Below are 12486 nucleotides of genomic sequence, written 5' to 3'. Positions count from 1 at the left end.
GTTGTGTGTGCCACATTTATAATCAAAACTCCATAAACGCCAGCAAGGGAGGGGAAATTCCAGCTCAGGAGTACATGGTTGTAGGTCTATGATGAAAGAGTATGAAGACATTATGTGCAAGATATCTTGAGGCAAAGCTATGTAGTGCTCAACCATCCCGGCTGTAGGAGCGAGAGGTCAGTGTGCCTGGTAGCAGAGGCCTCTCCATCTATCAATTTAATTTTATTTTTTTCTTTTATTTTTTTCCTGAGAATAGCACCACCCTATTAAAGTCCTTAGATATTACTAGAAAGATGTAATGCAAGGGAAAAATCAGCTTGGATGAAACAAAGGCTTGAATCAGTGAAGTGTTATGATGGCAGAGAAGTCATTTTTTCTGGTTGAAAGAAGGGAACTTATCAAGACTGTCTCTTTAATTTCCCCACAATATTTTAAGCAGGCTCCTAGTATTTAATGAGCTGCAGAACACAATGACAGCTATAATTTGACTAATTAGAAGTGACAGGCAAGGATTCTTCCTCAAAGACAGGAAAAAACCCACTCATTTCTCTTAATAGATGGTTGGCAAGTCTGGGTTTTCTCATCCGCATGACCTACTGAAGTACTTCTCTGGCCAGGTCAACGCCTGGGCCCCATTTCCGAGGAGCCCATCCTGGCTGTGTCGTGAGATGTCACGCAGTGACCCGCGAGGTAGCTATGCCCCGTCTGACTTTGGAACCTGGAGCTGTGTGGTGGAATCCCCTCTGGTACCAAGCAGTATTAGATGCATTGGGAGGCAACGAGTCTCTGTTAGTCTGCACTGCCACGTTTTTATTGCTCTCATTTTTTGGGGCAGCAGGATTAGAGCGTATGCATACGCTCCAGTCACACCATTTATGTTTCCTTTATGCTTTTCCTGGACAGTTTATTGTTATAACTAGTAGAAAAGCGTCTCACCAGTTTAATCCCACCATTTCTCCTTCACTGCTTTCCCACACACACGCGTTGTCCAGTCCTTTGTATTCCCATTGCCTACTCTAATTTAAAACCAAGCTTAAAATTTGGTCAAAGGAACTGCTTTCTCTTCTTGGTTCCTGTTTCAAACTATTACTTCAGGGAAGGAGTGTTCTCATTTTGCCAAGTTAAGTCCAAGTAGGGAGTTACTGGTCTGAGTTGTGCTCTGTGGCTTAAGCCAGGTATTTAACATCTCTCAGCACCTCAACTTACTGTGTGCAACATGAGATGAAAAAAAGCCCGCCTGGCTTAGATGTTCTGAGCTTTACCATATTGCTCTTTGCAAGTGTTGTAAGATCTTATGATGGAAGGTTTTGTAGGGACATAAAATGCTTTTTTCTCGGTGCTGTTAATGGATTAGCAGTGCATTTTTAGTAATCGCTTACATTTGCACCAGTTAATAACCAGTGTAAAAAGCAGCAAAGGTGAATGGTGGCAACCATTTTGTGCTCACATTGCAGTGCTAAAAATGTGAGTGAAAATGAGTGACCGGGACTCAGCAACTTTGTGGTAGCATGACAAGCTATAAAATTACTTCCCTTCCCCTGCTTATTTTTCTATCCCACCTCTCTGCCCTGTGCATTTTTCACTCTTCATCTCCAAGGGATATATCCATTACCTCTGCCCAATTGTTCAGTTAGTTTACATTTTTCTCTCATGCGTATCCATGTCACTTTGGCCTGACCACTTCTCCTACCAGCCTTCCAATGGTTCTTATTTTATTAGCTTTTCCTAGAATACACCTATGCTGGTCTTTATAGGCTTCTTGGCATAGAAAGCCACATCTATAAAAGCAAGCAGTATCCGATACTTATACTGTGGGTGTATATGCAAGCTTCGTTTGAGATGCTACTCCCTGTGTTCTGAGTTAGTCTCATTTATACAACAGCAATTTTGCACCCTTGTAGTTATGTAAATGGGCCTTAAAGAGGACACAAGTATAATTTGTAGCTAGCCTCAGGACGAGAATTCCCTCCCACCGTTTGAAAATGTGTTATCAAGCTGCATTAGGTTTGGAAACAATTTTTATGCAACAGAACAAAATTGTGTTGAAGCATCTATTGCAAGATTGAAAAATCCCAATGTTTTATTTCTGTTTGTGTCCTGGTCGGCAGTAAGAGGGTAATGCTAGTTTTCTGAGACCATCAAGAATTTCATCACAACTAATGCATCCCTACAAATCATTTCAGTTTTGACAAAACAACATTTTTCGATGCAAATTCATTTTGTTGGATGTTCTCCTTGGTTCCAATCATCTTACTTCCATTTTAAGTTCCTTTTTGTATGGCTACAGTGCAGTAAAACAGATCTTCATGTTGGCCATTGACAGGATCAGGCAATGCAGGTTAGGAATACAGAGCTCCTAACATGGTGCCTGGCTTCTGCTGCTCCCCTTACAATACAATTTGATGGAGCATTTGTTTCAAATAATTTTGTTTATGAAAAGCAATTCTTTCCAGGTCTGACATCATTCTCTAATTCGCACTGAATGCAGTGCAGTAGAATTTTCAAAAGCTTTGCTTTTTTTCTTTCTCGTTTTTTTAAAGTCCAAAGTTCTGATCGCTCTGATAATCTTTGAAAGGGCAGATACTGCTTAGGGATAAATCAGTCTACTTGAGCGCCGGCTCACATTATCTCATTGGCAAAGTTCCTGAAGTTGTATTTTTAATCTGCAATTAATTGCACACTATGGACCAATTCTGCCAAGCTTCTCGGGCTAAAGCTTTGAGGTGGCCACAGGAGAGACAAGCCAGTGGGAAGCAAGCTATTAGAGCTTGCTTGCTGGGTCTTACAGCCAACAAGTAAACCACTACTATTCTGATGGCGTTGCACGGCAGGGTAAGTGTGTATTCTTCAGATACACCGTTGAGGTTTCTTGTCCTGCAGGTTTTTTTGTTGCAAACAAATATTTTGGCATATGACAAAACAAGAGAACTGACAGTGCGTACTAGGTATATACATCTGTGCAGAGGCAACGGTAGATGTTGGTTGGTCTGTGTTTGGCTAACCAGAGGCAATGGGGTGCAGCTCTATTTCTCACTCCTGTCATTAAACACCCTCCCTTGTTCAATGTTTTCACGGTGCTTTCATCCCCTCCCTAGGGAAGTCTGCCCAAGTAGTAGATCCATTTCACAGAGGGAAGAAAGGAAGGCAGAGACAGGAGCGAGTTTGTGCCACAGCCCCACACGGGTGCGTGACTCGCCCTTTGCTTCCTTCAGAGCATGCGTGCTCCTCTAAGGCACCATCTTCACCTCCCCCTGCCCCACCAGGCCTATGCATTTCACTTTACCTCTCAGGCATTTTACAGAGCATCTAAACAACTGTTCCCACTCCTGAGCATGAATCAGGTTTAGGTATTTTTCTTCCTTGATCTCTGTTCACCATTAGAGATCCCTCCCTCTGGAAACTTTCTAATTTCCCAGTTCTTGTCCTCTCCAATTGCTCCCTCCAGCCATCACTCCTGAAGGTGGAATTGCCGAAGAGATTACATCCCCTGGGAATAAATTCCTAAATGATGAGGCTTAACCGTGTTCATTTCAGTTTCTACACCTTGAAAAAGAACGCAGTAATTTCCCACTGGTCCCCCAGGAGAGGGTTAAGATCAAGTAAACAATGTTTGAAAAGCACTTTGCAGATGGCAAAAAAAGTCCAAGCATTTCCAGAGATCTAGCGAGAGGAAACCTCTTGTTAAGCTGCATGTCTCAAATCAGTTTAGACAGTTATTTTCTTTTTTCTTTTATGGTTGCAAGCTTATTTAAAAGGAAAAGAAGTGTTCACTTTTTTTGGCACTTACTGTTTGAAATTCATGTCTCTGTCACATTCCTTTGGCTTTCCTCTCGTGTTCATTACTATGCTCCCTAAGTGCTTAAAAACACGAGCTCCTAGGACAATAGAATTTTTAAATTAGTTAGTGTGATGTTCAGAGGAATTGAGGGAGCTAGGAACCTCTTGGAATTCATTAGATGCTGGATTTAAGCTACATATCTGTACTAGATGTTTGCATTTCAAAGATTTTTTTGGAAGTATTTAAACAGAGTATTCAGGACTGAAGAAGGGTGATCCCCGGAGAGCCTTTAAAATGGAGAGAGGGAGAAAAAGAAAGAATTGGGCAAAATTATCTTGCAACTGGCTTCCAACAATGATTAGTAATTAAACTGGTAAAAAGTTAAACTCTTGAAATTATTTAAAATGCAGGTACAGGACATCTTTTCCCAAGGAGTTGGAGTGCCTTTTTAGGCAAAAGGCTGCAACAGTAATTCATTTGATTTAACGGATTTTGCCACCTTTTCTCTGGGAGGTGATAAAGCTGGATGTCAAGATAGATAAGAATGCCGGATTGTGGACTGTGTGCTCGCGACGTTTTCCAATTTAAGTCCTCTGTCATCAGGGTTTTTTCATCATCTTCAGGTAAACTCAAAGTATTATGGTTTGCTATTCTTTTAGTGTCTCAAACTACACCAGATACAGAAGGCAACATGTGCCCCTGACGAAAAGAGGCTTTCTTAATTAATCCTTTTGTTATGTATCTTATTACTTTCTAGAGGCTTTGATCAATGCCTTAGCCACTGCACAAATGCAGAGGAAGGCTCAGTCATGGCCAGATGAGTTTATCACCAAAATGGATGATTCGTGCGTAGGGCAGAAGAAAAGGAAGTTCTTGAATGGGGACCCGAGGCAAAGACAGTAGTCCGCACTGGTCCTGAGCCAGCCAGCTCTGGAACCATCTTCTGCACCCTTCTTGGAAGCACTCCAGGCCCCATGCATGTTGTCCTTGAGGCAGCCTGACTTCTACAGATAACATCTTCCCTTGCAGCAGGCAATAATTGGGACCTCTGCGGGAAAGACACTGAGCAACCTTGTTTGGCGAACATTGCAAGAGCAGAAGGGGTGGATGAAGCTGGAGGGACCAAGAGATTTGGCACAGGTCACAGCAAGAAAGCACCATTTGGGCTAAGAACAGATTTATGAAAGGAATGACTCTCAAAGGCCATCAGAAGGCATCTGGAGCTCGTTGATATCCAATGGCAAGTGTTTAAGGAACAAGAGCAGTTGTGAATAAAATGGCATAAAGAGGAGGGAAAAAATGGGATAAATGCAGAAAAAGTCAGTAAATCTTCAGTTGCTTAACTGAGAGGAAGACGCAAAGAAGTTATTTGACAGAAAAGTTTTTAAATTTATTAATTAAAACCCAGCCTTTTAACAACAATTTTTCAGCCAGGCTTTTTTAGTTTTTCAGAGCCTGTAATGCTTTCCAGATTTCTGGGAAAGCATGGGTATTCCTCTTTCAAATACTGATTGCTCTTTCAATACATGCTCAAGAAAGCTAGGCATGACTAAACTATTATTTCAAGAGTTAGTAGATGATTGTGGATGATAATTGTATCCTGTTGAAAACATCCCTTGAGGTAGGGATGAAATGGGGGCAGGGTGAAATGGGGTAATTTTGTGACCCTTCACTTGTCTTCAATTATTAAAGACAGCCTGTAACTGAGGATGAACAAAATGAATAAGGTTTTGGGCTTCAACCACATGAAATGTCTCTCTCTGCTAAAAAAAAGCAGAAGCATCATCACTTCTATATGCAAGTTCAAGCTAAGCGTATGCTGGAGGGCCCTTGCTGAACTGGAGTGAGACTGAGGTGAGCGTCCACGCATGTACGGGAGATGCCCTGTATCCTCCACACAGAAATTACTCTTCTTCCTTATGAAGAAGAAACACAGCTGCTCCTGGGACTGGGTGCTGCCACCAAAATAACCAAACCACCCAACCAGAGGAAGGCCTTTCCGTGGGAGTTTGCGATGCCCCAGGGGGTGAGGCTGGAGACTGGCTGAGCTGAGAGCAGTGCTGGTGATGCACGCATCTTCCCATGTGCTGAGCTAGTAGCTCCAAGGATCCATGCTGGTATTCAGTGCCCAGGAATGCTTTGGGTATTTTCTGTACAACGGTCCCCTACTTCAGGTTTGCTCAGGATTTGAGATTTTGACACGAAACCCCAAATTCGATGCCTTGGTGCTTTAAAAACCACTGAAGTGGGGCTATTAATTTCAGTAGGAAGAAGAGCTTATGTAGGTTTCTTTTTTTTCTGTAGGAGGTATCCACTCGACTGATTCATTGAATTACTTTTTTCCAGAATAAATTTTGTGATGCTTTTCATCATGTACCCCAGATTGTAAGCCGTCCCACTTATATGCCATAAAGTTCTAATAAATACACAGCAGACTTAAAGAGCTTCCACAAATGTCATTATTTCAAAGCAACCTACTCATTCTTCAGAAGTGGAAAGCCAGAAACACCTCCAGTATGAAACACCTACCCATCAAGAGATTTCCAATTCCTTGTTTTACTCCCGAGAGGTTGCCAAATGGAGAACTCCTGCTTTACAAGCAGGGACTCATACCTGAACAGAATACTGGACATCCCCAAAGAGCAAATAGCAAAACTTTCAAGGACAGATAATTTGAACTGTGGGCACCTCAATATATATACATATATTGTGGGAGAGAGCACGCGGGAAGGGAAGGTTGCTTCTTTGGATTTACATGTTTTCACCACCTACTTTAAAATTGAATGGCAGTGTGCAACACCTGCATTGTTTCAGATTAATGCATGCAGTGGATTCAAACAAACAGCAACAGCGTAGCAAGGTGAGCTGAAGCTTCAGCTTTTTTTGAACAGTGATGTTGTGTGCCCTGAGCCAAACAAAGCGTGTGGAGGAGAAGACAAATGAGCAGTAGCTGCTGACCGCCTTGCACCTCCAGTAACGCTGTGAGCTGTGCAGCTGAGGTGTTCATTTTGCCACCAGGCCCCCACCTCATCCATAGCGACTCCCACCTGAGGAAGATCTTTTGTCCTTCAGCTGGGCTTGCTGGTGAAGACCTACAGGGTCGCGGTGTTGACAAATTGGCTCTGGCAGTGGCAACAACAGTTCCTCTTTTGAGGGCTCCAGTGGGACATAAGCCGCGCTTGGCATGAGGGGTTTTCCCTGGCTGCAGGTAAGGTGCTAAGCAAAGCTCGAGCTATGGAGAACACCACGCTCTGAGCACTGACGGTGATCGCTTTGCACAGTGACGGCGAGAGCTGTGTGTCTAATTTGGGCAGCAGCAGATGGATCATTTAAGACAGAAAGAGACTGGCACTACCAGCAGAGCGAAGGGATAACGTGTTCCTTCTGCAGCACAAATCTCCCAAGTGACTCATGACTCTTCTGCAGCTCACGCTGGCATCCCTTGGTCTTTGTGACTGCGACTGCACATTTTAAAGGTCAGGATGTAGTGCTTCTTCCCCTGGTACCTTTGAGTTCATGCTGGCGAGTTTTGCTCTGAAGAACATCCAGTGCACGCGATGGTTCCTTGCGGTTTGATCGGCAGGTTGCTGCTCTCCTCCTCCTGGCCCAGGCATAGAGATTATGAAATAATCTAGCCAATAAACCTCTCGGGAGGGTTTGATTCCCAGGTGCTCGCTGCATACATAATTATCGTGTACATGACTAATATCAGGCAGGCCTGGTGCTTAGGCTCCTTCGTGCCTGAGCCACACCCACATTCCTCCTGCGAGCCCTCATTTTGGAACAGGTTTCAATTAACTTTCATCAGATGTTTAAGGTGGCCTAAGGCTTTTCTTCTTTGTGTAGGTGTTTAAATTTTGCTGCCTTACACTTAAGGACGTACTTCACTGCTAACTAGAACAGAGACTGGTTTGGGCATGTGCTTAAATGGTCTCCTGTCTAATGGTCTTATTTAAGCAGGACCTCCCATGACAGCAAAGCCCTGGCGTTAGCTGAGCTGTGCGTGCAGATTACCCACACGCGCATGTTCGTGTGCTGCTCATTGTGAAAGCAGAGAGTGACGGTTCACGTGTAACTCCGGGGAGCCACGGGCATTTCACCACTGTCCTTGCTGGAATATTAGAAAGCCCGAAGCTGAATGGTGTTGAAAATCCCATTGCTTTCCACCCTGAAACTGAACTGTCGTCTAGATCGGGCAGTAGCTGTCCATGCAAATGTCATTTCTGGGTACGATGTATCCCGGCACTGCACAATTTATACCGGCTTAGACTCAGCATGGTCCGAATCAGTGCAGGCTGTGCTCTGCGATGGCAAAATCCCACCAAGGATTTCCATCAGCGTAGGGAAACTGCTGGCCAGAAGATCTGAAGGACAATAATATCCCAGCGGTACTGCATCCTTAACTCTCTTTAAATTCTCTTGATAACTTTCATTTCTCTTTTTACATGGAGAAAGGCAAACTGATGCAGACTGCCATGTGTACCATGGGCTGGAACACCGTGCAGGTAAGGAACCCGCTCCATTTGCCCAGAAGTCGGAACAGGCTCCCCTGTCTTAGCAGCTTGGTAACGTTTCCGTCTTTCCTATGTTTCTGAGCTGCATGCAGCTGAAAATAGTAATAATTCACCTTGGACAGACACGTAAAAGAAAGACTGCGGCCTCAGTTCAGCTTCCTTCCCTTGAACGGTGAGCTGAAATTTGCAACCGTGTTTCGTAACTGTACCTTTGTCAGCAAGCTTGCCAAATAGGCCTGGGATAGGTGACCTTTGCAAATGAATAACCAACAACTTTGACTTTAGAAATAGCCTTTCATAATGAAGTTGATCCTGGGAGCACGCCCTCTGCCTACACTGAACTTATTTTTCAGTAACTTTAAATCCAAAACTATGTTTAAACTATTTAAACTGTGTTGACAATTGTATGTTTATTCCTGCACAGGATGCTAACATAATTAGGTCTCATCTTCTGCATTTTACTAGTCATATCAAATACAAAATCCTAAAAATGCCTGTCTTCATTCCATAAATGCATATTGAAAGAACATAATTTCAAATATAAGCTTGTTCGACTCCTACTGAAAAAGAGGCCCAAAGACAGAATAAACCAGCTCAAATATTCAAAACCCATCAAAGCAGTAAGAATAAAAACGTAAGTAATAACAACCTGTTGGCTTGTCAGGTTTTATTTTTAGCAAAAAAATTCAAGTTGTCATGTTCTCAAGGTGTTCTCTTCCAGATCTCAGGGCTAAAACTACCTCCTGTTTCCCAAAAGTTAATGTAAGATACTCAAAAAAGTGCCAACTATCATGAGATGAATGATAAATCATGAGTCAGCAAAACTGCTCCAAAGCTTTATCAGGGAACTTGGATTTTCGTCCAGGTTGGTTTTTGTGTGACATTTGTGTGACATTCCCTAAAACAATTCCCTTACACCTCTTGAGTTTGGCCAAGAGACCTGACAACAGTCCGTATTACTGACAGTGAATTAAACACATTTGCAGACTCTCTATAAAGAGGCAGTTGATCTTCCTACAGTCTGGGAAAGGGAAGAAAGGAGCAAAGGAAGCTTTTTGTTCCCCTATTTATGTATCTTCTACCCTGTAGTATGGGAATCCATGCAAAGATCCTCACTGAGCATTTGTTACGGCTTTCTGTGAAAGTGAAAACGCTAATAGCAGAGGCAGTAGCTGGGGAACAGCATCAACATGACAAAACCATACATATCCTGATATATATGACATATATGCACATACACACTACTCTGAATCATTCCAGCTGTGATGGTCACAGCTAGGCGTAAGAGCTGAGCCAGCAGCCTGCGGCAGCCAGGCTCACAGAAGGATCTATCAGTGAGGACATTTCCAGATCAGCGATGAAGCCTCTGTGCGCTCAGGAGGCTCTGAGGCTTGGACAGTTTGAGCGGGGCTTCTGCCGCAGAGGTGGAACAGCAGCAGGTGGAGGAAGATGCAGAGCAGCCATAGTCCTGGTACCGCCGACGGAGTTGTGGCAAGGGTGACTCTCTTGGACATGGCCTCTCGCTCCGCACGGCTTATTTCTGGCCCTTCACCTGGGGCGTGAGACCGGACCTGGGCCGGACTCTAATGGGCGCTGCTTCCCAGAGAGGGGGTGTGGGGGTCCAGAACCAGCAGCACCGTCCTGCCTGCTCCTCCACCTGCTGTGTGTTGCATCAGAGTTCATCTGGCTTTCAACTCGGAGAGAGATTGCAGACGTGTTTTTCCCTCTAAGGCTCTGTACCGTGTTCACCCTAAGTCAGCGTGACTGTGAGCCCAACAGTCATTAAAGATCTATGCACGCTAGACTTTTTTCTTGAGAAAATCAGGTTAAAAAACCTCAAGGGCAGCTGCCCTGGGCAAGTCAAATTTTATAGCAGCCTCTCCTGTTGTGCCGGCTTGCCAGTGTTTCCTGCGTTTCCCCGCAGTGTATTTCTTCCATTCACAGCCCGGAGTTTCACTTTCGTTTCACTTGGGCACTGGAGTTTCTCTTTCCGCATTGTCCTCCTCCTTGCAGCCACCTCCCCCAGCTACTGCAATAGGTGTAAGTCCACTTGGAATAGCCTCGTCGTCTCTTTGCTTTCTCGTGCTATCCCTTTTCCTTTTTTTTTTTCTTTCCTAACTTCACATCTTTCAAATCTTGTGTTTCTCAAGTATCGTAGTTCAAGCCGTTAAGAAAGGGGAAATTAAGAAGGGCTGAGTTAATCCGGTTCCTAAACTTATTTGTGAACCTAAGTATCAGCTTGGGAACTATCACAAATAGGGATGGGCTCAAGCATTTTCCAGACTCAGGGAGGGTACCTGCAGCCATTACCCTCATGCGCGTGCAATTTATCTCACCTTAGCGGATTTATGAACAGATCAGCGGACCTTCCCTTTCTGTCACCCTCTCCTCCCCTTCCCCCAAAATTAAATTCCTTTTTCACTCTCCGTGCTGTTATCTGTTTGGAACTATGCCATGTTTTATTTGAACCACGTATTGTTAAAGCAGGAAACGTTATTTCTAACACTCAGGTCATTGTAATTCTGACTCTAGAAATTCTGTTCAGACTAAGTATCTGTTCAAATTACTAAGCAGAAACCTCAAGCCCTGTTTCTGTGCTTCCACGGTTCCAGCTTGGCACATCCCCTGAGATCGCCACAGTACTTTTTCTTAAAAAAACCCCAACATAACGACAGTATGACAAGAATTGCTCTAATTCTGGAATTACTACTTCATAATGACAATGTAAGAAAATATTATCCCGGGGTATTATGATAGCCGCTTTGACTAATAACGGTAGGGATCTGGAATGATTCACGGGTCCAGCCAGGCCCTAACCAGCAAGCAGCACAAAATAAGAGGATAAAATGGGTTTACAAGATTTCTTGCGCCCTTTCTTCACCTTCCCCGCCCCGGGACCAGCGAAGAGCTGCTGGCAGTAAGGGGTGAATGGGTTGGTCGCCACCCGTTTCCCACTCCCCCCTACACTCCTGAAGCCGCACGTCCTGCAAGAGGCCATGATGACAGTGACAGCGCCGCTGTGACGCTGACGAACGAGGAGAGCTGCAGCGAGTCAGGTTCAAGTCCATTTGCATTACTGGGAGAGGATTGAGCAGCAGTTAGGAACACATAGACATAACATATGGTACCTACTAGTTAGTCCTTCGATTTCTTTTCTGAAATAAAATACGTATGCTTGCTGCATATACATAAAAATTCAGGACGTGGTTTAGCCTAGAACCACTATTCAAGACTGCTCTGTGGCAAATCTGAGCGATGCCTACAAGATTACAATAATCTGCGTGACGTTTACTTAGTTGTTTAATAAGCGGGCTCTTTCATTGTAGCACGATCGGCTTCTGGACAGACCGATAAGGGGGAGCTGGCATTGGCAATTTGTACTGTGTTGCTGTAAGCAGTTCAGGGATGCTGCTTTGCATAATTCTAATTAAAACACATTTTATTCTTCACTGTGTTGTTCTGCAAGCTACGGGCTTGGTTCTGTTTTCAAATACGCCGTCTTTATGTAAATGTGCGGGAACCGAAGCAAGGAGCATTGCAATGTTCTGATTACTCAGTGCTGCTTAATCTTGTAGGCACTTCGTCATCGTGGATCGCAACAGTTGGGAGCAGAACAGGGGGATGAGAATGAAGCAAGCCTGCTATTTCATGATGGACTATCCCTAAGCCATTTTGCCATACTGTCTTCTGCAATATTCCCCCTATTCCCCTACCGTAAAACTGCCTGGTAGAAAAGCCACATGGTACTGTAACAACAGTAATTTAAAACTGGGACGTCTTACAACAGTAATAGCTTCACTTGCATCAGAAACATAGAAGCCCGTAGCAGCTCCATTTCTGTAATTAGTGTGGTTCCATCGGCGTGGTACAGCTTTGGGCCCAGTCCTGCCAGCTACGGGTAAATCCAGGCGCCTCTGCGCTCCAAAGCCAACTCGTCACTCAACACACGGCCCTGTCTCAGGAAAACCCTCTAGCTAGGAGACGGGGAGGCTTGCTCCTCCGCTGGTCTCAGGCGAACGCCGGAGCTGTTCCCCTTTGTGTGCCTAGCTGAACTCATTAGGCCAACATTAGGCTGAGCCAGGAGCCGGGCCGCGGACACCGACCCGGAGGGGGAGGAGGGGAGAACGGCTCGGCCGCCAAGCACAGCCCCCCGGCCCGGGGTCCAGCACGACCGCTCTCCGCCCCTGAGGGGCC

This window comes from Egretta garzetta, unplaced genomic scaffold (assembly GCF_000687185.1).
Source record: "Egretta garzetta isolate BGI_Z169 unplaced genomic scaffold, ASM68718v1 scaffold463, whole genome shotgun sequence".
Lineage (NCBI taxonomy): Eukaryota > Metazoa > Chordata > Aves > Pelecaniformes > Ardeidae > Egretta > Egretta garzetta.
Note: the sequence above shows the minus strand (reverse complement) of the source record.